The sequence below is a fragment of the Loxodonta africana genome, chromosome X (assembly GCF_030014295.1).
Source record: "Loxodonta africana isolate mLoxAfr1 chromosome X, mLoxAfr1.hap2, whole genome shotgun sequence".
NCBI classification, from domain to species: Eukaryota; Metazoa; Chordata; class Mammalia; order Proboscidea; family Elephantidae; genus Loxodonta; species Loxodonta africana.
The window spans coordinates 89,067,499-89,089,609 of NC_087369.1; positions in this window are offsets into that span (position 1 = coordinate 89,067,499).

Genomic DNA, 22,111 nt, shown 5'->3' on the forward strand with positions numbered 1-22,111 from the left:
TACACCTGGACAATGAATAAGGAAGACCAAAGAAGAATTGACACCTTTGAATTATGGTGTTGGCAAAGAATATTGAATATACCATGGACTGCCAGAAGAACAAACAAGTCTGTCTTGGAAGAACTACAGCCAGAGTGCTCCCTGGAAGTGAGGGTGGCAAGAATTTGTCTCACGTATTTTGGATATCGCTAGACCGTCAGGGAAAAAAGAAGAAGACCTTCAAGGAGATGGATTGACACAGTGGCTTAAAAATGGGCTCAAACAGAACAATGATTGTGAGGATGGCGTAGGACCGGGCAGTGTTTCGTTTTGTTGTACATGTGGCTGCTATGTGTTGGAACCGACTCAACAGCATCTAACAACAACCATACATATATATATATGCATATATACCTTCCTATGTAACCACAGACATATTTCTTGTTGTCATTGCAAAATTGAATATGTTACATCATTTACCCAAAATGTCCCTTATCCTTGTGTACATCTTAGTGACATCATTTACCTTGGTCAGAGTGTGTACTCTTCACCCACATTATGTATTACCTTTCCCATTACCAAACATACAAGTGTCTAGTATCTACTGAGTGATTACCTCTCCATCCCCCCTTCATTGCTGGTAACCAGCAATGAATGTTGATTTCTGTATGTGTTCCTATTTTTGTCTTTTTTTTAAAGCAGGATCATATTGTGGAAAACAGGGTGGCGGCTCCTGAAAAAAATAAAAATAGTACTACCATATATTCTGCAATTCGATTCCTTGTTTCATACCCAAAAGTCTTGAAAGCAGAGACTCAAAAAGATATGTGAATGAAGAACACCAAATGCACAAGGAAAATATTAGCTCAAGAGACAAAATGTCCACATAAACCAGAGACTCCATCAGTCTGAGACCAGAAGAACTAGATGGTGCCCGGCTACTACCAATGACTGTCCTGACAGGGAACACAAGAGAGAGTCCCAGACGGAGCAGGAGAAAAGTGGGGAGCAGAACTCAAATTCACATAAAAAGACCAGACTTAATGGTCTGACTGAGACTGGAGACACCCCCAAAACTATGGCCCCTAGATGCTCTGTTAACCCAGAACTAAAACCCTTCCCAAAGCCTACTCTTCAGACAAAGATTAGACTGGACTGTAAAACAAAAAATAATACTCGTGAGGCGTATACTTTTACTTCAATCAGATACATGAGACCAAATGGGTGGGTCCTGTCTGGAGGTAGGGTAAGAAGGCAGGAAGGGTCAAGAACTGGTTGAATGGACATAAGAAACCTGGAGTGAAAAGGGGGAGTGTGCTGTTACACTGCAGGGATTGCAAATAACATTGCAAAACAATATGTGTATAAATTTTTGTATGAGAAATTAACTAGCTGTAAACCTAAAGCACGATAATAATAAATAAATAAATAAAAACAAATAGTAAAAAGCAAAACGAAAAAGATATGTGTACACCAAAGTTCATTGCAGCACTATTGATGGTAGCCAAAAGGTGGAAAACAACCTAAATGCTCATCAACAGATGAATGGATAAACAAAATATGGTATATACATACAATGGAATACTACTCAGCCAGTAGGAGATACAAAGTCTTGATACATGCTACAGTATGGATGGAGCTTGAAGACATTTTGCTGAGTGAAATAAGCCAATCACAAAAGGACAAATATTGTATGACTTCACTTATATAGAAAAGACAAGAAAAGGCAAATACATAGAGACCAAAGTTTATTAGTGGTTACCAGATGTGGGAGGGAGGGAGAAACGGGGCTTTAACGGTGATGGAAAAATGGCATTGATTAAGGGTGGGGTTGCGCAGCTGATTATTGTAATCGATCTCAATAAGCTGTACACATTTAAAAAGTTGACTTGGCAAAAGTTGTGTGATAGATATAACAATGACAAAAAAAAAGACTAGATGCTGAGGCAGCTTATGTACAACCAGACACCTCTTGGGATTTGGTTCCTTGGTTTGGAGGTTTAGTGTCATGGTTTTATGGGACATCCCAGTTAATTGGCCTAATAATGTGTTTAGTGCTTCTGTTCTACCCCCTAGTTCGTTGTATAGTACCTGGGGTCTTAAAAGCTTGCAAGCAGCCATTGAAGGCACAACAATTGGTCTCTATTCACCTGGAGCAACAGAGGAAGAAGTAGAGTCAGGAATAGGAGGGAGATATGGAATGCGTGGCTAATTGCCTCCATGAACAACTGCCTCCTTTGCCATGAGACCAGAAGAACTGGATGGTGCCCGGCTACCATTATTAAACATTTTAATTAAAGAGTCCATCAAAGAAACCTGATCAAATGGGGGGAAATGCAGAACAGAATTTCAAATTCTCATGGACTCTAGATTTTCTGAAGCCATGGAAGGTGGATGAACCCTGAAACAATTGCCCTGAGATGATATCTAAACCTTAAATCAATAATTTCCCCTGAAGTAATCTTAAAAAACTAACAAGCAATAATTTAGCTTAACTAGTAAAAAAGGTCTGCCTTATCATGGAAGCTTCATAGACATATCCAAACCCCCTGAGGGACCAGCTTACTGAGCTGAGAGCTGGGGACCATGGTCTCAGGGGACATCTAGCTCAATTGGCATAACACAGTTTATAAAGAAAATGTTTTACATCTTTGGTGAGTGACATCTGAGATTTTAAAAGCCTGTGAGTGGCCATCTAAGATACTCCACTGATCCCACCCCATCTGGAGCAAGGGAGAATGAGAAAACCAAAGACACAAGGGAAAGATTAGTCCGGAGGACTAATGGACCACAGCTACCACAGCCTCCACCAGTCTGAGTCCAGCACAACTAGATGGTGCCCAGCTACCACCACGGACTACTCCGACAGGGATCACAATAGAGGGTCCCGAACAGAGCTGGAGAAAAATGTAGAACAAAATTCAAACTCACAAAAGAAGACCAGACTTATTGGTCTGACAGAGACTGGAGAAACCCCAAAGAGTATGGCCCCTGGACTCCTGTGGTTCACCCTTCAGCCAAACATTAAAAAAAAAAAAAAACATTAGACAGGTCTAAAAAACAAAATGAGGCTAAATGGGCACACCAGCTCAGGGGCAAGGATGAGAAGGCAGGAGGGGACAGGAAAGCTGGTAATGGGGAGCCCATGTTTGAGAAGGGGAGAGTGTTGACATGTTGGGGTTGGCAACCAGTGTCATAAAACAATATGTGTATTAATTGTTTAAAGAGAAACTACTTTGTTCTGTAAACCTTTATCTAAAGCATGCATGCACACACACATACGAAAACAATCCAGTAGCATTTACAAGGTAAAAAAAATAAACAAGGTAATTTCAACCTCAAAAAAAAAAAAAAGTCTGCCTTAAGCATTACGCTCTTTGAAGAACTATCTATATGGGATCAAACTGACAGCAGCAACACAAAAGATTAGATAGGAACCTTAGAGGGCAGTGAATCGATGTTAATGAAGGAAGAAAAACTCAGAAAAGGAGGGTGAGAATGTGCAACTTGAAGAATGTAATCAATGTCACTAAATTTTGCGTGTTGAAACTTGAATTGGTATGTTTTGCTGTGTATATTCTCAACAACAAAATAAGTAAAATTTTAGATGAAAAAAAGTGGGATCATACAATATTTGTCCTTTTTTGGTGACTTTATTCACTCAGTGGATTGACACAGTGGCTGCAACAATGGGCTGAAGCATAGCAACGATTGTGAGGATGGCACAGGACTGGGTAGTGTTTTTCGTTCTGTTGTACATAGGGTTGCTATGGGTCGGAACTGACTGGACGGTACCTAACAACAACAACATTTCACTCAGCATAATATCCTCCAGATTCATCCATGTCATAAGATGTTTTGAAGACTCCTCATTATTCTTTATGGCTGCATAGTATTCCATTGTATGTATGTACCACATTTTGTTTATCCATTCATCCACTGATGGGCACTTAGGTTGTTTCCATCTTTTTGCTGTTGTGAATAGTGCTGCAATGAATATACATTTGCATATATCTGCTTGCATCACTTCTATTAGGTCTCTCGGGTGTATACCTAGGAGTGGGATTGCAGGATCATAAGGTATTTCTATTTCTAGTTTTCTGTGGAAGTGCTATGCCATTTTCCATAGTGGTTACCAATCTCCCCACATGCTCACCAGCATCTATTGTTTTCTGTTTTTTTGATCAGTGCCATTTTAGCAGGGGTATTTCAGTGTAGTTTTGATTTGTATCTCTCTAATGGCTAATGATCTTGAACATATTTTTATGTGTTTGTTGGTCACTTGAATGTCCTTTTTGGTGAAGTATCTGTTCATGTCCTTTGCCCAATTAAAAAATTGGGTTGTTTGTGTTTTGTTGTTGAGTTGTTGAAATTTTCTATATATTTTAGAGATTAGACCTTATTGGATATGTTATTCCCAGTGGTTTTTGCCAGTCTGCAGGTTCTCTTTTTATTCTTTTGGTAAAGCTTTTTGATGAGCATAAGTATTTAATTTTTTTGAGGTTCCAGTTATCTAATTTGTCTTCTGCTATTCATACATTTATAGTTGTGTTTAATAGTTTATTTTAAAAAAAAGATTAGGTCCTGTAGTTTTATCCCTAAGTTTCCTTCCAAGAACTTTATAGTTTTAGGTTTCACATTTAGGTCTTGATCCATTTTGAGTTAGTTTTTGTGTATGGTGTGAGGGATGGGTTCTCTTTCATTTTGCTGCAAGTTGGTATCAAATTTGTAGACACCATTTGTTAAAGAGACTGCTTTTTCCCCTACTGAATGGACTTTGATCCCTTGTCGACAATCAGTTGTCCATAGATGGATGGACTTATTTCTGGGTTCACAAGACTATTCCACAGGTCAATGTGTCTATCATTGAACCAATACCAGGCCGTTTTATTACTGTAGTTGTCTAGCATGTTTTGAGATTATGGAGTGTGAGGCCTCTTATTTTATTCTTCTTCAATATTGCTTTGGCTATTCAAGGCTTCTTTCCTATCTATATAAAGTTGGTGATTACTTTTTTCCATTTCAGTATAGAATGTTGTTAGGATTTGGATTGGGATCACATTGTATTTATGGATCGCTTTGGGTAGTATTGACATTTTCACAATATTAAGTCTTCCAATCCACGAGCATGAAATGTCCTTCCATTTATGTAGTCTCTTCTAGTTTCTTGCAGTAGTGTTTTGTAGTTTTCATTGTATAAGTCTTCTACATTCCTGGTTAGGTTTATTCCTGAGTATTTTATAATTTGGGGGCTACTGTAAACAGTATTGATTTCTTGATTTCCTTTTTGGAATTCACCCTGTTAGTGTAAAGGAAATCAACTGATTTTTGCATGTTCATCTTGCACCCTCCAACATTGCTGAATTCTTCTATTAGATCCAGAAACTTTCCCGTGGAATCTTTGGGGTTTTCTATGTATAGGATCATGTTATCTGTGAATAGGGATTGTTTTACTTCTTCCTTTCTGATTCGGATACTCTTTTTTTCTTTCTTGCTTTATTTCTCTAGCTAGGACTTCCAGTACAATACTGAATAAGAGTGGTGTTAATGGGCATCCTTGTCTCATTCCTGTTCTCAAAGTGAAGGATCTCAGCTTTTCTCCATTGAGAATAATGTTGGCTGTTGGTTTTGCATATATGCTCTTAATTATGATGAAGAATTTCCCTTCTATTCCTATTTTGCTGAGATTTTCATCAGGAAAGTGTGTTGTATTTTATCAAATGCCTTTTCTGCATCCATTGATATGATCGTGTGATTCTTTTTCTTTATTTTAGGAGGTGAATTGCATTGATTGATTTTTTAAAATGTTGAACAACTTTGCATTCCTGGGATGAATCCCACTTGATCATGATAGATGGTTTTCTTAATTTGTTGAATTCTGTTCACTAGAATTTTGTTGAAAATGTTTGTGTCTATAATCACGAGTAATATTGGTCTGTAATCTTTTTTGGTGATTTTTTACCTTGCTTTGGAATCAGGGCGTTGCTGGCTTCATAGAATAAATTACGGAGTTTTCCTTCCTCTTCTATATTTTGGAAGAGTTTGAATAGAATCAGTGTCAACTCCTCTCTGAATGTTTGGCCTAATTCCCTGGTAAAGCCATCTGGGCCAGGACTTTTTGTTTGGAGTTTTTGGTTTTTTTTTTACCTTTTCAATCTCTTGTTATGGGTCTGTTCAGATTTTCAACCTCAGATTTTGTTAGTTTAGGTAGGCGGTGTTCTTCTAGAAATTTGTCCATTTCTTCCAGGTTTTCAAATTTGTTGGAGTACAGTTTTTCATAGTAATCTGTTACGATCCTTTTTATTTCCGTTGGATCTGTTGTAACGTCCCCCATTTCATTTCTTCTTTGGGTTGTTTTCATCCTTTCCTGTTTTTCTTTTGTCAGTTTGACCAATGGTTTGTCGATTCTTTCAAAGTACCAACTTTTGGTTCTGTTGATTCTTTCCATTGTTTTTCTATTTCATTTATTTCTGCTCTGATCTTTATTATTCCCTTTCTTCTGGTGGCTGTGTGTTTCTTTTGCTGTTCTCTTTCTACTTGTTCGAGTTGTATAGCTAACATTTTTATTTTGTCCTTTTCTTCTTTTTTGATGTGTGCATCTATTGCTATAAATTGACCTCTGAACACTGCCTTTGCTGTGTCTCAAATGTTTCAGTGTGAGGCGTTTTCATTCTCATCTGATTACAGGAATTTCTTGATTCCATCTTTGATTTCTTCTATCACCCAATGGTTTTTAAGCATGATGTTATTCAGTTTCCATGTATTTTTTTCCCTTGCTCTTCATGTTATTAACTTCTACTTTTATGGCATTGTGATCAGAAAACATGCTTTGCATTATCTCAATGTTTTGGATTTTGTTGAGGGTTGCTTTGTGGGCTGAGATATGGTCTATTCTGGAGAACGTTCCATGTGCATTGGAGAAGAACATATACTTTGCTGCTGTTGGGTGGAGTGTTCTACATATGTCTGTGAGGTCAAGTTGGTTGATTATGGCCTTTTGATCTTTCGTATCTTTGTTGACTTTCTTTCTAGATGTTCTGTCCTTTACCAAGGGTGGTGTGTCTCCTCCTATTACTGTGTAACTGTCAATTTCTCTTTTCAGTGCTGTTAGAGTTTGTTTTATGTATTTTGGAGCCCTGTTATTGATTGCTTAGATGTTTGTTACAGTTCTGTCCTCATGGTGGATAGTCCCCTTAATCATTATATAATGTACTTCCTTGTCTTTTATGGTGGATTTTTTCTTAAAGTCTATTTTATCTGAGATTAGTATTCTGTTTATCTGGAAATGTCCTAATTTTGCCATCATGTTTGAGTGAGAGTTTTGCAGAATATATTATTCTTCTTTGGCAATTTTTTCATTCAAGGTTTTATATATGTCATCCTATTGCTTTCTTGCCTTGTATGGTTCTGGTGAGTAATCAAAGCTTAGTCTTATTGTTTCCCTTTTGTATGTGACTTTTCATTTTTCTCCAGTTGCTCTCAGGATTTTTTGTCTTTGGTTTTGGTGAGTGTGATTATGATATATCTTGGTGGCTTTCTTTTTGGGTTTATCTTATATGGGGTTCTTTGAGCTTCTTGGATGGTCACCTTTTATCTTTCATGAAATTAGTGAAGTTTTCTGTCAGCAAATCTTCAATGATCCTCTCCGTGTTTTCCATTTTCTCCCCCTGTTCTGAAACTTTGATCACACCCAAATTTTTGCTCTTGATTGTATCCCAGGTCAATATCAGGTTTTCTTCATTTGTCTTCATTCTTTTCTCTGATTTTTCCTCTAACAAAGTGGCTAATTGTTATTTATTTTGGCATTTTGTTCCTTTATTATTGTCCTGAATTCTTCCATTACTTTGTGTTTTCCCTGATTTTGTCTGTATTTTCCATGATTTTTTTCTATTTTTTCCTTAGCTTTGTCTATGTTTTTCTTCATCTCTTTCCTAATCTCTTGGAGATCTCTGAATATTATACTTTTGGATTCCCTATCAGGTTATTCCAGTGCCTTTTCTTCTACCAGAAGTTCATCTGGTGATTTATTTTGTTCGCTCACTAGAGCCATCCTGTCCTGTTTTTGTATATGCTTTGATATTGTCTGCTGTCTCTAAGACATTCAGGAATTATTTTTTTCATTTATTGATTGTAGGTTTGTTTGCTTCACCCTGCTTTTTTTGTTTTATTTGGTTATGTCTGGGCTGGAGAGCTGGATGTTTTTTGTTGCTTGCTTGTCTATGGGCCTGGTACTTTTCACTCTTTTGTTCAGGTGGGCAGGGCTGGTCACTCAACTATGGTGCAGCAGGGCAGGTCCAGTGGGAGGGGAGAGGGGCAAGGATGGGTCGTTTGTGGCACAAACTGGGGCTGGTGGGGCAGGGCTGGTGGCAGTGCGAGGCGTGGTGTGGGAGTTTAGTTGTTCTTGTTGGTGCTGCTCGAGGGTGTGCTATTCAGCACGCAGTGCAGATTAGGCAGGAGGGAAGGGAGAGGATGTGATGTGCAGAGCAAGTGCTCTGTCTCCTGTTGGGAGATCCATGATGTTGCCTTCACATACTCTCTCTCTGGGATCCTTTGTGGCTGTGGTCCAAAATGTTGAATCTGTGCCACGTTAGCTATCGGGGGACCTCCAATCCATAGCTCTCCTCATTCTCTGTTCTCTGTCAGTTTCTTCTTCCATTTGCTGCTTGATCAGGTTCTTTATCCCTTCACTTGATGCTTATGGCTATAGAATTGACATTTGTATCTGTTTTACTTAGTTATTTGGATCTTCGCTGCAGAGGGATGACGTGATGCTTCTGTCTATACCTCCATGATGGCTCTACCTCCCCTGGATTTGCTTTTTTAATGTAGGCATTTATTGCTATGAAATTCCCTCTGAGCAATGCTTTTGCTGCTTCCCATAGGTTTTGGTATGTTGTGATTTCATTATCATTGGATTCTAAGTATTTTTTAATTTCCCTTTTGATTTAGTCTATGATCCAATAGTTTTTTAGTAGTGTGCTGTTTTGTTTCCACATATTTATTTTTTCCTTATTCTTTCCATTATTAGTTTCTGGCTTCATACTGTAATTTAATGGCCAGAGAACATGCTTTGTATGGTTTCAATTTTTAAAAATTTATTGAGGTTTTCTTTGTGACCTAAGTTATGGTTGATTATGGAGAATGTTTCCTGTGCCTTGGAGAAAAATGTGTATTGTGGTGCTGTTCTGTGTTCTCTCTCTCTATGTATATTTTAGGTACAGTTGGTTAATAGTGTCATTCAGGTTTTCTACATCTTTATTTATTTCGTTTCTAGTTGTTTTATCCATCGTTAAAAGTGGTTATTGAAATCTTCTACTATTATTGTCCCCCACACATCTGTCAGTTTGTCACACTGTGGGGGCTTGTGTGTTGCTGTGATGCAGGAAGCTATGCCACCTGTATTCAAATAACAGCAGGGTCATCTATGGTGGAAAGGTATCAGCTGAGCTTCCAGACTAAGACAGACTAGGAAGACAGACTCGGCAGTCTACTTCTGAAAAGAATTAGCCAGTGAAAATCTAACGAATAGCAGTGGAATGTTTTCTAATATAGTACTGGAAGACGAGCCCATCAGGTTGGAAGGCACTCAAAATATGACTAGGCAAGGGTTGCTACTTCAAAGTAGAGTCGACCTTAATGACATGGATGCAGTCAAACTTTCAGGACCTTCATTTGCTGATGTGGCACAACTCAAAATGAGAAGAATCAGCTGCAAACATCCATTAATAAACAGAACCTGAAACGTATGAAGTATGAATCTAGGAAAATTGGAAATCATCAAAAATGTAATGGAATGCATAAACATCGATATCCTAGGCATTAGTGAGGTGAAATGGACTGGTATTGGTCATTTCGAATCAGACAAGCATATGGTCTACTATGCCAGGAATGACAACTTGAAGAAGATTGGTGCTGTGAAAAGAACATTTCAAGACCTATCCTGAAGTACAATGCTGTCAGTGATAGGATAATATGCATATACCTACAAGGAAGACCAGGTAATACAACTATCATTCACATTTAAGCCCAAACCACTAAAGGTCAAAAATGAAGAACCTGAAGATTTTTCCCAACTTCTGCAGCCAACCAGGATGCACTGTTACTTGTAATTGGAATGTGAAAGCTGGAGAAAAAGAAGAAGGATTGGTAGTTGGAAACTATAGCCTTGGTGATGGAAATGATGCCAGAGATGGCATCATTGAATTTTGCAAGACAAAGGACTTCTTCACTGCAAATACTGTTTTTTCACCAACATAAACTGTGACTGTACACATGGACCTTGCCAGATGGAATATACAGGAATCAAATTGACCATATCTGTGGAAAGAGATGATGGAAAAGCTCAATATCATCAGTCAGAACAAGGCCAGGGCCCAACTGCCTATCAGACCATCAGTTACTCATATGCAAGTTCATGCTGAAACTGAAGAAAATTAGAACAGGTCCTTAAGAGCCAAAATATGACCTTGAGAATATCCCACCTGAATTTAGAGACCATCTCAAGAATAGACTTTACATGTTGAACACTAATGACCGAAGACCAGATGAGTTGTGGAATGAAATCAAGGACATCATACATGAAGAAAGCAAGAGGTCATTAAAAAGACAGGAGAGAAAGAAAAGACTTAAATGGATGTCAGAAGACTCTGAAACTTGCTCTTGAACATCGAGTAGCTAAAGCAAAAGGAAAAAATGATGAAGTAAAAGAACTGAACAGAGGATTTCAAAGGGTGGCTTGAGAAGACAAAGTAAACTATTATGACGACATGTGCAAAGAACTGGAGCTAGAAAACCAAAAGGGAAGAACATTCTCAGCATTTCTTAAGCTGAATGAACTGAAAAAATTCAAGCATTGAGTTGCAATACTGAAGGACTCTACAGGGAAAATATTAAACGATGCAGGAAGCATCAAAAGAAGATGGAAGGGGCCAGGATGGTGGAGTAGTAACACATTTCCTGTGGTCCCTTTTACAACAAAGACCTGAAAAAACAAGTGAATTTAGGAGCCCTGAACATCAAAGGCAAAGTTGAAGAATTGTACTGAGCAATAGGGGGAGGGAGAGAGAGTTCAGAAGCACCACGGAGTTGCTAGACCTGACCTGGTGGGAACTGACACCCCACAGGCTGGATCCACTGGCGCAAGCACTGTGACACAAGCAGTGGAATTCGGGACCCATTTTCCACATTGGGAGAGATTGAGCAGCGGAGAGTGCACTCATGGCTCCAGAATCAGTGAAAAGTGGCACTCAATTGACAAAAGATAAGTACATGCATCTAACCTACTGCACGGATCAAAAAACACCCCTTTGTGGAAAATCCCTTGCTGATTTACCTGTCTTCTTCCAGCTCTGCACCGGGCCTGAGCTGACTTCAGAGACTGCTGTGTCCACAGGGCTGGAAGTAAGACCTGTTACCCACTCTGAGCCATCCTCCCAGCCTCAGAGAGGGAGGAAATTAACAAAGAGGGGAAAAGTCATCTGCCAGCTCCCCTAAGCTGGGAATTCAGGGCAGAAACAGCTCCTTTGCCTAGACACAGGCATAAGGGGTCCATGGACTTTGAATTCCTTTCATCCCTGCATAGATCTGTGTGGGCCCATTGCAACAGTGTAGGCCCTCATTAGCACAGTTCAACAGGGCATATACCTGAAGTCTGAACTCAACGGTACCAGCTATATGGTGGATAGACATGTATGTGACATTTGACACCTCTCTGTCTATTAAGCATTTCACCTACCCACATCAGGGGTCTGAAGACTGGTGGCTCCACTCACACCGCTCAGCCACTCGTGACAGGGGTCCAAGAATAAGTGGTGCCTCCCAGTCCTTACAGACAACAGCATTGGGTGTCCATAGTCCAGGTGCAAAACCAATCCACCTAGGCGCTCTAGGGAACAAGGACATGCTTTCCTCACAGACACTCAGCCCCCTGTCTTGCTCAGTGTGTGACCCACTACTGCAGCAAGTTAGCTGTGCCTACACAAATCACCCCTGCCTGTCTAGGACTGTAGGTGAAAGCCTAGACCACACACTTGGTGACTGACTAACTGGACAAATTTAATAGGATGCAAAAATTCATAGAGAGACAGCAAAGAGAAATCCAGATTAACCATAAAAGTTCAGAATTAGACAACTCAAAAGTCAAAGGAGCAGAATTGAAGAAATGGAAGTCAGAATTAGCAAGATTGAAGATAAAGCACTTGACACCAACATATTTGAGAAAAAAATCAGATAAAGAAATCAAAAAAATGAAGAAACCCTAAGGATTATGTGGGGCTGTATCAAGAGGAATAACCTACGAGTGATTGGAGTACCAGAACGGGGTGGGGCGGAATAACAGAAAATACAGAGAAAATTGCCGAAGATTTGTTGGCAGAAAACTTCCCTGATATCAAAGAAAGATGAGAAGATATCTATCCAAGATGCTCATCGAAACCTACACAAGGTAGATCCCAAAAGAAAGTCTCCAAGACTTATTATAATCAAACATGACAAAACTAAATATAAAGGAGAGTCAATAAGACTAAGCTTGGACTACTCACCCGAAACCATGCAGGAAAGAAGGCAATGAGATGATATACATAAAGCCTTGAAGGAGAAAAATTGCCAACCAAAAATTATATATTCAGCATAACTGTGTCTCAAATATGATGATGAAATTAGGGCATTTCCAGATAAACAGAAGTTTAGGGAATTTGCAAAAACTAAACAAAAATTACAAGAAATACTAAAGGGTGTCCTCCCGTTAGAAAATCAATAACATCAGATAACAACCCAAGACTAGAACACAGGACAGAACAACCAGGTATCAACCCAGATAGGGAAATCACTAAAATAAATCACAACTAAAACACTGAAAATAGGGAAACAGAGGTTATTACGTAAAAGATGACAACATTAAAATAAAAAAGAGGAACTAAAAAATATAGTCATAGATCTTTCATATGGAGAGGAAGTCAAGGTGATATAAAGAAATGAAAAATTTTTTAAAACGTAGAAAAATAGGGGTAAATATTAAGGTAACTACAAAGGAAACTAACAATCCTACACATCAAAATAAAAAACAAAACATAAATACTCAGCAAATACTAAATCAATAACAATGAAAAAGATGAAAAGAAAATACATAAAGAAAAATGACTCAGCATGGAAAATTAAGTGGAACAAAGAAACTGTCAACACACAAAAAAAGACTCAAAACGACAGCACTAAACTCATACCTATCAATAATTACACTAAATGTAAATGGACTAAATGCACCAATAAATAGAGAGGGGCAGAATGGATAAGAAAACATGATCCGTGTATATGCTGCCAACAAGAGACACACCTTAGACTTAAAGACATGAACAAACTAAAACTCAAAAAAATATATCAAGTAAACAACAACCAAAAAAGAGCAGGAGTGGCAATATTAATCTCTGACAAAATAGACTTTAAAGTAAAATCCACCAAAAGGATAGGGAAGGACACTGTATAATGATTAAAGATAACCATACTAAATATTTATGCACCCAAAATACATAAAACAAACTCCAACAGCATTGAAAAGGAGATCGACAACTCCACAATAATAGTAGGAGACTTCAACACACCACTTTTGGTGAAAGACAGAACATCCAATAAGAAGCTGAATAAACATATGGGAGATCTAAATGCCACAATCAATCAACGTGAGCTCATGGACATACACAGAACACTCCATTCAACAGCAGCCAAGTATACTTTCTTTTCCAATGCACATGGAACATTCTCCAGAATAGACCACATATTAGGCCATAAAGCAAGCCTTAACAAAATCCAAAGAGTTGAAATATTACAAAGCATCTTTTCTGACCATAAAGCCATAAAAGTAGAAATCAATAACAGAAAAAGCAAGGAAAAAAAAATCAAATACATGGAAACTGAACAACACCTTGCTCAAAAACTACTGGGTTATAGAAGAAATTAAGGACTGAATAAAGAAATTCACAGAGTCAAATGAGAATGAAAACATATCCTACCAGAACCTTTGGGACACAGCAAAAGCAGTGCTCAGAGGCCAATTTATAGCAATAAATGCACATATCTGAAAAGAAGAAAGGGCCAAAATAAAAGCATTAACCCTACAACTAAAACAAATAGAAAGGGAGCAGCAAAAGAAGCCCTGGGTACCAGAAAAAAGCGAACAGTAAAAATTAGAGCAGAAATAAATGAAATAGAGAATAGAAAAACAACTGAAAGAGTTAACAAGACCAAAGGCTCTTTCTTTGAAAATATGAACAAAATCGATGAACCACTGGCCAAACTGACAAAAGAAAAAAAAAAGTAGAGGAAGCAAATAACCTGAATAAGGAATGAGATGGGTGATATCACAACAGACCCGACTGAAATTAAAAGAATCATAACAGAATACTATGAAAAACTGTACTCTAACAAATTTGAAAACCTAGAGGAAATGGACAAACTTTTAGAAACACACTACCTACCTAAACTAACACAAACAGAGAATCAAAAAACTCCCAACAAAAAAAAAGCCCTGGCCCTGATGGCTTCACTGGAGAATTCTACCAAGCTTTCAGAGAAGAGTTAACACCACTACTACTAAAGGTATTCCAGAGTATAGAAAACAAAGGAACACTCCAAAACTCATTCTCTGAAGCCCACATAACCCTAATATCAAAATCAGGTAAAGACACCACACAAAAAAAGAAAATTACAGACCAACATCCCTTATGAACTTAGACGCAAAAATCCTCAACAAAATTCTAACCAATAGAATTTAACAACATATCGAAAAAAATAATTCACCATGACCAAGTGGGATTTATACTTGGGAACACAGGAACGGTTCAACATTAGAAAAACAATCAATGTAATCCATCACATAAATAAAACAAAAAAACAGGAACCACATGATCTTAATTGATGCAGAAAAGGCATTTGACAAAGTCCAAAACCCGTTCATGATAAAAACTCTCAGCAAAATAGGAATAGAAGGAAAATTTCTCAATGTAATAAAGGGCATTTATACAAAGCCAACAGCCAACATCATCCTAAATGGAGAGAGTCTGCAAGCATTCCCCTTGAGTTCGGGAACCAGACAAGGGTACCCTTTATCACCGTTCTTATCCAACATTGAGCTGGAGGTCCTAGCCAGATCAAATAGGCTAGAAAAAGAAATAAAGGGAAAGCAAATTGGTAAGGAAGAAGTAAAAGTATCTCTTTTTGCAGATGATATGATCTTATACACAGAAAACCCTAAAGAATCCTCAGGAAAACTACTGGAACTAATAGATTTCAGCAAAGTATCAGGATACAAGATAAACATACAAAAATCAGTTGGATTCCTCTACACCAACAAAGAGAACATTGAAGAGGTACTCACCAAATCAATACCATTTACAATAGCCCCCAAGAAGATAAAATACTTAGGAAGACATTTAACCAGAGAAGTAAAAGACATATACAAAGAAAACTACAAGACACTATAGCAAGAATCCAAAAGAGACCTACATAAGTGGACAAACATACCTTGTTCATGGATAGGAAGACTTAACATTTTGAAAATGTCTATTATACCCAAAGTCATCTATAGATACAATGCAATCCTGATTCAAATTCCTATGGCATTTTTTAATGAGATGGAGAAAAAAAATCACCATCTTCATATGCAAAGGGAGGAGGTCCCGGATAAGTAAGCATTACTGAAGAAGACCAAAGTGGGAGACCTTACACTACATGATTTTAGAACCTATTATACCGCCACGGTAGTCAGGACAGCCTGGTACTGGTATAACAACAGATACACAGACCAATGGAACAGAATTGAGAATCCAGAAGTAAATTCATCCACCTATGAGCAGCTGATGTTTGACAAAGGCCCAAAGTCCATTAGTTGGGGAATAGATCATCTCTTTAATAAATGGTACTGGCATAACTGGATATCCATCAGCAAAAAAATGAAACAAGACCCATACCTCACACCTTGCATAAAAATGAACTCAAAATGGATCAAAGGCCTAAATATAATATCTAAAATGATAAAGATCATAGAAGAAAAAATAGGGACAATGCTAGGATCCCTAAGACATGGCATAAAGAGAATACAAAACATTACTAACAATGCACAAACACCAGAAGAGAAACTAGATAACTGTGAGCTCCTAAAAATCAAACACGCTCATCCAAGGACTTCGCCAAAGGATTAAAATACAACCTATGGACTGGGAAATAAATTTTGGCTACAACAGATCTGATCAGAGTCTAATCTCTAAAACCTACAAGATACTGCAAAACCTCAACAACAGAAAGACAAATAACCCAATTTAAAAATGAGCAAAGGATATGAAAGGCACTTCACCAAAGAAGACATTCTGGTGGCTAACATATAGATACATGAGGAAATGGTCACGATCATTAGTCATTAGAGAAATGCAAATCAAAACTACAATGAGATACCATTTCACCCCAACAAGGCTAGCATTAATCAAAAAAACACAAAATAATAAATGTTAGAGAGGTTGTGGAGAGACTGGAACACTTACACCCTGCTGGTGGGAATGTAACATGGTACAACCACTTTGGAAATTGATTTGGCACTTCCTTAAAAAGCTAGAAATAGAACTACCGTATGATCCAGCAATCTAGCTCCTTGGAATATATCCTAGAGAAATAAGACCCCTCACACGAATAGATATATGTACAATCGTGTTCATTGCAGCTCTGTCTACAATAGCAAAAAGATGGAAACAACCTAGGTTCCCATCAAAAGAAGAATGGATAAAGAAGTTATGGTGTATTCACACAATGGATTACTACACTACCCAATGGTAAAGAACAATGATGAATCTGCGAAACACCTCATAATATGAATGAATCTGGAAGGCAGTATGCTGAATGAAATTAGCCAGTCGCGAAAGGACAAATATTGTATGAGACCACTATTATAAGAACTCAAGAAGAGCTTTAAACAGAAGAAAACATTCTTTGATGGTTATGAGGGTGGGGGAGCAGGGAAGGAGAGGGGTATTCACTCAAGACTTATTTTAAGTGAAGGGAAGGACAACACACAATACAGGGAAAATCAGCACAATTGGACTAAACCAAAAGCTAAGAGGTTTCCTGAATACAACCAAACACTTCGAGGGACAGAGTACCAGAGGTGGGGGTCTGGGGACCATGGTTTCAGGGGACATCTAGGTCAATTGGCATAACCAAGTTTATTAGGAAAATGTGCATCCCACTTTGGTGAGTGGTATCCGAGGTCTTAAAAGCTAGGAAGCAGCCATCTAAGACACATCAATTGGTCCCAACCTGCGTGGACCAAAGGAGAATGAAGAACAGCAAAGACATAAGGAAAATATGAGCCCAATAGACAGAAAAAAAAAGGGCCACATAAACCAGAAACTCCATCAGCCTGAGACCAGAAGAACTAGATCGTGTCCAGCTACCACCAGTGACCGTCCTCACAGGAAACACAACAGAGAGTCCCTGATGAAGTGAGAGAAAAGTGGGGTGCAGGACTCAAATTCTAGTAAAAAGACCAGACTTGAGGGTCTGACTGAGGCTGGAGGTACCCCGGAAGACATGATCCCTGGACTCTCCATTATCCCAGAACTGAAACTATTCCTGAAGCTACCTCTTTAGACAAAGAATAGACTGGGGTACAAGACAAAAAACGATACTGGTGAAGAGTGTGCTTCTTGGCTCAAGAAGATAAAAAAACTAGATACATGAGACTAAATGGGCAGTTCTTGTCCAGAGGCGATATAAGAAGGCAGAAGGGGACAGGAGCTGGTTGAATGGACACCGGAAATACAGGGTGGAGAGGAGGAGTGTGCTGTCACATCTTACGGAGAGCAACTAGGGTCACATAACAATGTGTGTAAGTTTTTGTATGAGAAACTGACTTGAACTGTAAACTTTCACTTAAGGCACAATAACTAAATAAATAAAAAGAAGATGGAAGGAATACACAGAGTCACTATATCAAAAAGAATTGGTCAGTCATCAGGCCAACATGCTGCCATAGACAGAAGCACCACACTGTCTCTCCACAGCAAAAAAAAAAAAAAGACGAGAAAAACTAAGTAAAACAGAGACAAACGTCATTTCTGGAACCCGAAGTGTCAAACAAAGAGAGAGAAAACTCAGCCAAACACCTAATGGAATAAGAAACTGACAGAGGACTTAGAGCGAAGAGAGATATGTGCCGAAGTTCCTTAGCGCAGCATGGATTTGCCATCCTGGACTTCTGTCGGAGATTGGTTGATGCGGAGCACGGGAAAGCAGCTTCACAGAGCTCCCAGCAGGAGACAGACCACCTGGTAATCAGTGATATACCGTTTCCCACCCCCAATCCTCTCATCGCTACTCTACTTCCAAGCTTCCTGGCTTTCTGTGGCTCTGCTGGCCTGGAAGTGCAGCGTCTATGCCACTTTACATCGCAGATTGGCAGACAGGGAATAAGGGAAAGCAGCTTCACGAAGTTCCCAGCAGGAGACAGAGCACCGGTAACCAGCAACATACACTTTCCTAGCACTCACCCTTCTTCCCCTCCCCCTTCGGCCTCCTCTGATTCCCGCCAGCTGCAGTCTCTTGGCCAGGAGGCAACTGCTTCCGTCCAGGCCAATTGGATTCACCCTGTCCACACTGGCCCCGTCCCTGGGCCGGTGTTTCTTCTTTCTGTGTTTCGGTTTCTTGCGTGCCTCCCACCACCTCCCCCTCCTTTCTCTCAAACACTTGGCTCCATATGCCATCTTCGCTTCTTCTTGAAAGTCTGTGAAGCCATGCTCCACTGGGGATCCACTCCCCTTGCCCCAGACACCGTGCTGGTGGGATCCCTGGGGCTTTTTTTTGCTTGTTTTGTTTGCTTTGCTCTGTTTTGTTTTGTTTGTATGTTTGTTTTCTTTCTCTTTTCTCACTTGGAAGCCCTTTCTAACCAGGCTGCACTGCACAGCCTAGGAGACACTCCCCCAATCAGCACATCCCCATAGGCCGGATCCCTGGGGACATTTTTTTTTCTTTTTTCCTTCTCTCTTTTTCCCTTTCTGTCTTTCTTCATTTCTCGATTCTCATTTGTCTATACTTACCTTCTTTTCCTGTCTCCTGAATACCTGGTGCTGTGTGACATCTATGCCCCTTCTAGCCAGGCTATACTGTGCAGCCTGGGAGCCACTTCCCTGGTCTTTGCAGCTGCACCAGTGGGATCTCTGGGGGCTTTTCTTCTTTTTTCATTTTCCAAATTTTTATCTAGTTATTTTTTTCTTTTTCCCTTTTTGCTTCTCTCCATTTCTCAGGTTCTCATCTCTCCACACCAACGGCAAGCTCTCTTTGCACTCTTCTTTTTGTTTTTTTCCCTTTGTTTGTTTTGGCTCCTGATTCCCTCTCCTCCTTTCCATACCCATACTAGCTCCATACATCAAAACCTGCCCCCCTTTCCTGCCTACCTGCACTGTGCACTGAACATCACACCTCTGAGCAGCACAGGCATGGCCTACTGGAACCTGCCCAGCCCTAATTCATAGTCCACCCTGTTGGCCCTGGTACATGCCACAAACAACCCATCCCAGCCCCTCCTCTTCAGCTGGACCTGCTCTGCTGCACCATAGTTGACTGACTGGCCCTGTGCATTGGACAAAGAGGTCAAAAGTATGGCTACAACAGACGAGCAAACAACAAAGAATGCACAGCATGCCTGCTCAGACACCAAATAAAACAAAAAACCGTGATGAAACAAACAAATCTACAATCAAGGAATGAAGAAAATAACTACGGAATGCCCCAAAGACAGCAGACAATATCAAAACATATAAGAAACAGGAGAGGATGGCTCCAGTAGTCATCCAAAATAAAACACCAGATGACTTTCCAGTAGAAGAAAATGCCCTAGAACTACTCAATAGGGATTTCAAATCTAATATTCAGGCCTCCAAGAGTTGAAACAAAAAGTAGACTAAAATGAGGGAAAAAAATAGATGAATTTATGGAAAAGGCAGACGAATTCATGGAAAATACAACAAAAAAAAGAAACAATTCAGGAAAAATGCCAACATAAATTCACAACTAGAAATCATACAAAAACAATTAGAAATCCAAATGATAAACAACAAGATTCCAGAAATGGACAGTGTCATAGAAGGGCTGAGGAGCAGGTTTGAAATGATGGAAGACAGGATCAGTGAATTTGAAGACAAATAATTGGTTACAGCTCTGCTTGAGGAAAAATCAGAAAAAAGAACAAAGAAAAATGAGGAAACCCTGAGAATTATGTGGGATACAATCAAACGCAAAAATTTGCGAGTGATCAGAGTTCCAGAACAGAGAGAAAATGGAAAACACAGAGAGGATCATTGAAGAATTGCTGACAGAAAACTTCCCTAATATTATGAATGATGAAAAGCTAACTATCCAAGAAGCTCAACGAACCCCATATAGGATAGACCCCATTAGAAAAACACCAAGGCACATCATAATCACACTCACTAAAACCAAACACAAAGAAAAAATCCTGTGAGCAGATCAAGAAAAACAAAAAGTCACATACAGAGGAAAACAATTAGACTAAGCTCTGACTATTAGGCAGAAACCATGGAGGCAAGAAGGCAATGGGATGATATATATAAAAATTTGAAAGAAAAACATTGCCAAACACAAATAATGCATCTGTTAAAACTTTCATTCAAATATGATGATGAAATTAGGACATTTCCAGATAAACAGAAATTAAGGGAATATTTAAAAATCAAACCTACAGGAATTATTAAAGGGATTGCTTCAGTCTGAGAACATCAGACCACAGCCTAAATGTAGGATGCAAGATTGTACCAGCCAGATACCAATACAGGAAATGAGCTCTCAAGGACTATCCAAAACCAAGAGAACTGCAACAGGGAACCAGAGAGGTTAATCTGTAAATAACAACAATGTCAGAACAATAAAAGAGGGGATAAATGGTGTAGACATACAACTTTCTAATGGAGAGGAGGGCAAGACAATACTAAGTAATAATAGACGTGTTCAAACCTAGGAAGATAACGGTAAATTTCAAGGTAAGCACAAAGTTAACAAATCTCATCAAAACAAAGAAGGAAAACACAAAGTCTCAATAAAAACAAAATCTACAAAAACAAAAGAAATCCACAAAAAAAGGAACCCAGCACAGGAAAGCAAGATGAACAAAGAAAATCTTAGTACCACAAAAAAAAAAAAAACTACAAAATGATAGCAGTAAACTCACACCTATCAATAATTACACTGAATGTAAATGGCCTAGATGCACCATAAAGAGACACAGAGTGGCAGAATGGATTAAAAAGAAAAAAAAACAGGATCCATGAATATGCTGTCTACAAGAGACACACCTAAGATACAAAGACTTAAATTTATTAAAAATCAAAGGATGGAAAAAATATATCAAACAAATAACTACCAAAAAAGAGCAGAAGTGGCAATACTAATCTCAGATAAAATAGACTTTAAAACAAAATTCATCATAAAAGACAAAGAAGGGCACTATATAGTGATTAAAGAGATGATCCATCATTAAGACTTAACCATAATTAACATCTACACACCAAATGATGGGTCTCCAAAATACATAAAACAAACTCTAATGGCACTGAAAAGAGAAATTGACAGTTCCACAACAACAGTAGGAGACTTCAACACACCACTCTCAGTAAAAGACAGAACATCTAGAAAGAAACTTAACAAAGATACAAAAGAGCTAAAGAGCACAATCAGCCAACTTGACCTCATAGACATATATAGAACACCCCACCCAACACCTGCAAAATACTCATTATTTTCCAAAGCACATGGAACGTTCTCCAGAATAGACCACATCTTAGGCCTCAGAGCAGCCCTCAACAAAATCCAAAACATTGAGATAATATAAAGTATCTTCTCTGACCACAGTGCCTTCAAAGTAGAAATTAACAAGAGGAAGAGTAAGGAAAAAAAAATCAATTAAATGGAAACTGAATAACACCCTGCTTAAAAACCACTGGGTAATGGAAGAACTCTGAGATGGAATAAATAAAATTCCTAGAATCAAACGAGAATGAAAACACATCATACCAAAACCCTTGGGACACAGCAAAGGCAGTCCTCAGAGGTCAACTTATAGCAATAGATGCACACATCAAAAAAG